Source organism: Gavialis gangeticus, unplaced genomic scaffold (genome assembly GCF_001723915.1).
Source record: "Gavialis gangeticus isolate Ggan-Ray unplaced genomic scaffold, GavGan_comp1, whole genome shotgun sequence".
Lineage (NCBI taxonomy): Eukaryota > Metazoa > Chordata > Crocodylia > Gavialidae > Gavialis > Gavialis gangeticus.
The window spans coordinates 6002465-6007667 of record NW_017728980.1 but is presented as its reverse complement, the minus strand read 5'-3'; the positions used below and the strand labels follow the sequence as shown (position 1 = coordinate 6007667).

Genomic DNA, 5203 nt, shown 5'->3' with positions numbered 1-5203 from the left:
ACACGGCACACCAGGAAGTATCGCTGCGTAAAGCTGTTCCCGGTGTGGTTAGTCAGCTGGCTGAAACCGGTGAGCTGCCTCTCTCGGGAGCAGGTGGAAACTCAGGTGCAAAGTTCAGTATCACGGAGGTGCTGGACGAGAGCCAGCTGTCGTAAGACAGGACTACACTTCAACCAGATTTCCCATCCTCTGAGCCACTCTGTGGCCAGCTGCCAGGCAGCTCTATCACACTGGGGCATGCACTAGAGCACATCTCCTTAGGCAAGTCCCTGCAAATCCCTTCTCTTCGTGTACCCAGTTAATTGACTCAGCCTGGTGAGAGAGTCTGCACCCTGTAACTGGCTCCTCTGCCAGCATTTATGCTTTTCTAAGGAAGCTTATTCATTTCACCAGTGCTAAGTACTTCTGCAACTAGTTCTTACAAGCTGAAGCATCAGTGAGAGGAGCTCTTGGTGTAAGGAGCAGCAAACCGAAGTGTCTGGGGAGAAGATAAAAAGCAGATGACAATGTAAACTAAGGGTGCATCCGCGTCGCTGTAGTGGCACCCCAGTGATGTAGCATCTGTAGATGTCTGTGTGTGACCAGCAGCTACTTCACTATAGCGGCACGCTCTCCCGTTATTGTGCACTGCTACAGCAAAGTAGCTACTAAAAATAGCCATGTGCCACGCATACAGCGAAGTATGGGTGGTTACTACACCATGCTTTAGTACTTCTAAAAGGAAATACTAACACACAGCGCAGTAACAACGTCGCCATAGGGCAACGTGTAGACATGCCCTAAGTGAATAAAGAGCATGACTGGGAAACTCTGTGCAAGGTTTCTCCTAGCTTTCCAGCTCCAGAGTTTGTCCAGGAGTACACTGTGCCAGGTGAAGTACAAGCACAGAACGCGAAGATGGCCACTTCCCTGATACATCATAAAATCATAGAAAATCAGGGCTGGAAGGGACCTCAGGAGGTCACATCTAGTCCAACCTCCTGCTCAAAGCAGGGCCATCCTCAGCTAGATCATCCCAGCCAAGGCTTTGTCTAGCTGGGTCTTAAAAACCTCCAAGGACGGAGATCCCACCACCTCTCTGGGTAACCTGTCCCAGTGCTTCACCACCCTCTAGTAAGAATATTTTCCTAATATCCAACCTAAACCTCCCTTGCTGCAACTTGTCACGGTTGCTCCTTGTTCTGTCATCTGAGAACAGTCCAGCTCCATCCTCTCTGGAGCCACCTTTCAGGTAGTTGAAGGCTGCTATTAAATCCCCTCTCAGTCTTGTCCTCTACAGACTCAATAAGCCCAGTTCCCTCAGCCTCTCAGAAGTCACGTGCCCCAGACCCCAAAACAATTTTTGTTGCCCTTCACTGGACTCTCTCCAGCTTGGCCACATATTTCAGGAATCTATTTGTTGAATATATTTTCTACGCAGCCTTGACATCTGCCACGTGCTTTTCAACACCTGCCGCTATAGACCTAGGACCCCACACAGCCACGGGTCCCCGCTTGAACTCACTCACTGCCCTATGAGACCAACACTGTGTACTTCAAGCCCCATTTAAACCCCATGGTCCCAAATCCATCCTTGGTATCATTCCATTAAAGCCATCAGAGGTCAACTGGGGTTGAGCTTGGCTCCCAGTAAGGCTTGTCTCCTCTGTACTGAAATGGTGAATGCATTCAGGTATAAAGCAGTCAAAATCCAATGGAAAGAGGACTTACCAAGAGAGGGCAGTGGGTCAGTTCAGGGAAGCTGTTCCTTGCCTATGGAGATGTGCTCTAGAGTCTAGCGCGTGCCCCAGTGTGACAGAAACAGAGCTGCCTGGCACCTGGCTGTGGAAGGAGTGGCTCAGAGGACAAGAAATCTAGTTGAAGTGTAGTCCTGTATTGCAACAGCTGGCTGTCATCCAGCCTCTCCATGATACTGTATATTGCACCTGACTTACAATGCCAGGTACAGCTTTCTGCAGCGATACTTCCTGCTGTGCCGTGTTCAGGAAGTGAAAGGGATTGCAGGGACACAGGTGGGCGCTGGGATACAGTATCGGTTCAGTGTTGAGGCAGGACCTGGGCTGTCTTTCTCACGGCAACAAAGAACAAACCTCGGGGGCAGAACCTGGGAGCAGTTCTTCTCGGCCAGGCCTCTGGAGTGGGTGCCGGGAAGCAGCGGTTTGGGGGCTAGGCAGTGAGCGAGAGTGGGGAAAAAGAGCACAGTGTGCTCGTCCCCTGTCACAAGCTGCAGTGCTGGAAGGACGAATGCAAGCCCTCCGGCCCCTACATCATTTATCAGGCAGGCTACCCATTTGACGTGACCTAGTGCTGAGGCAGCTGCCCCCCATGTGCTGTATTCAGGTGAGCAAAGCATTCCTTTGCAACAAGGTTGTGTAAGTTTGGGTCACGCAGTCTGCTGTTTGCCAAGTCTGTGGTATTATTCATAGCTCCATGGGAGACCACAACAGCATCCCCATACACTTCAAACAGAGTTCAAGTACTTTAGTGGTAGTCAGTGCTTTCTAAGCAAGCTGTTTGGAGGTCAGGACCTCAGTCCAGAGTCCACCAGGTTCTCAGATACATTCCCTGCAGCCAGGGTCCTGTGAGGCAGTGTTAGAGAAAGCGTCCACACGCATTGCACAAAGCAGGTTGAATCCAAGGTCTGGCCATCTATAAGTATGTAAGGGGTGAATATAGGGAGTTGGGAGAAAAACCGTGGACAGTTGCCTTGCTGGGATCATTTGATCTCAGCAATATTCCTGCCCAGAGCCGGGGCATGGGCAACTGGTAGGAAGAGCACGGAGGGGCATGTGCCCCCCCAACAGGGCCATCCCTGCCACCAACGCTGCCGGCAGCATCTGCAGGTGCTTGCCAGCTCCGTGCCAGCTGCTGATGCCGCCGGTGCTCGCCAGCCCTATCCCCGCCACCGATGCTGGCTTCTGCAGGTGCCCCCCCAGACTCAGGAGGCACCAGTTACTCATGAGCAGAGGTGTTAAGACTCGATGATCTTTCGAGGTCCCTTTCAGTCCTTAATTTCTATGATTCTATGATCTAGTCTGGCTCCTTGAACAGTGATAGAAGCAGGATCTGGAGAGAGGGAAACTGGGCCTGCATTCCAACCATGTGTCCTGTTACTTGCCATTCCAAGGAGCAATTAAAGGTTGATTCACAGGGTGGAACCAGAGAGAGAGTGAGTGAGGGGAAGCTGTGTCCTCCAGCCCCATTGCAGTGTCTCCATCAGCTGAGTGACACATTAAGGTATGTGTCACAGGAGGAGGAGAAAGGTCAAACGGTAAGAGCAGGGGGCTGGGGATCTATGGCTGAGTGGTACAACACAGGAAACTTCTGTGCTCTATTCTTGGGTCTGCTGCTGATTTGCTGTGTGACCTGGGGTCTCTTTAAGCCTCCGTTTCCCCACTTGCTGTATGAGGAAGATAGTTGTCTAGCCTGGAAAACAGGCCCTACCAAAGCACAAAGTGTTGTCATATCACAGTCACTCTGCACTATGATGTATTTTCCCCTTTTTCATAGACTCATAGATTCTAGGGTCGGAAGGGACCTCAGTGGGCCATCTAGTCCGACCCACTGCCCTGGCAGGCAAGAAAAGAAACATCAACCCTGGGGTCATGTGATCCCAGCCAGGTGCCTGTCCAGTATCCTCTTGAAGACCCCCAAGGATGGGGCGAGCACCACCGCCCTTGGGAGCCCATTCCAGATCCTGAAAACCCTGACCATGAAGAACTTTTTTCTAATGTCCATCTAAACCTGCTCTCCAATAGCTTATGGCCATTGTTCCTTGTTGTTCCAGGAGGTGCCCTGGTATACAGATCATCACCTGCTTCATGTTGCTCTCCCCTTGTGAATTTGTACGCCGCCACAAGGTCCCCTCTCAGCCAACTCTTGGAGAGGCTGAAGAGGTTACAGTCCCTTAGCTTTTCCTCGTAGGACCTTCCCTGCAGGCCTCTAATCAGGCGAGTGGCTGGCTCTTCTTTGGACCCTCTCCAGGTTGTCTGCATCCCGCTTGAACTGCGAGGTCCAGAACTGGACACAGTACTCCAGCTGCGGCCTGACCAGTGCCGCATAGAGAGGGAGAATCACCTCCCTGGACCTGTTTGTGAAGCACCTACGGATGCACAACAAAGTGCGATTGGCTCTGCTGACTACTTCATTGCATTGACGACTCATGTTCATCCTGGAGTCAACAGTGACTCCAAGATCTCTTTCTGCCTTAGTGGTGCTGAGAAGGTCGCCCCCCAGCCTTAAGTAGCCAAGGCTGGGGATTTAGATTAGGATGTGCCAGTGCTCCTGCTGGGACTAAAACCTGGAGGTTCCTGGTTAGAGGGTCTTGCCCTTCTGCTCAGAGTCAGATCAATCACCATATTCCTGGAAAACTTTGCTGTACATTCATCCCCCTTCTCCCCTCCACCTAGCCTGTCTCTCACCCACTGACTCTTCAATTTACATCTTCACTGACTGCCTGTCTTGCATGCATACCAGCCTCTGGCTTCTTTACTATTCATTCCATCCAAGAGGAGCACACACCAACTGCAAAGGCTTCCTCAGCCTGATGAAGTGTATTTAAACCCGGACGCTTGCTAAAATGTATTTTTTCCAACTATTTAAATTGGTCTAAGGAAAGATATCAGATTCACCCAAAGAACCTGGAGTCAGGAAGGGATGTAACCCCTTGGTCAGACTGGTAAGGACTGTGGAAGTTTTGCCTTCCTTTGTAGCGGGGGTCATGGCCCTCTTCCTTGGATCTCTCAACTATATTTTAACAACCCTTACAGCAGCAGGACATTGGTCACCATTGGGCACATCTAGACATCACACTGCAATGCCGTAGCTATGTGCTATCTCACCATAGCACCACACTATGGTTACACAGCAATCACATGCATCTACATGTCACCACAGACTACTTCAACACAGCAGTGCACTCCCCCATTTTAGTGTGCAGCTACAGTGAAGTACTGGCTAAAAATAACCGTGCACAGTGCATACAGTGCAGTACAGGCAGTTACTGCACTATGCTTTAGTACTTCCAAAAGGAAGTACTAAAGCATGGTGCAATAACAACGTTGCTGCAGGGTGATGTGTAGACGTGCCCATTGTCCCTCTGCTTTGCCTGTGGCAGGTGAGGGTGCTATGCCTTGTGGCCGTGTGTCAGGGTGGACCATGTAGTTTTACTAGTAGGTTAGGCAAGGGTTTATAGAAGATGATT

The 5203-nt window shown here is 50.8% G+C and overlaps 1 protein-coding gene across 1 annotated transcript in view; it reads right to left on the bottom strand.

Moving 5' to 3' along the window:
• The window catches only part of ST14 (suppression of tumorigenicity 14), a 47087-nt gene extending 45145 nt beyond the window's left edge, over nt 1–1942 (bottom strand). The window contains exon 1 of the mRNA XM_019509383.1: nt 1711–1942. The gene's annotated coding sequence lies outside the window, so the exon portion shown is untranslated. The remainder of the gene's footprint in view (nt 1–1710) is intronic.
• Between the last annotated feature and the right edge of the window lie 3261 nt (nt 1943–5203).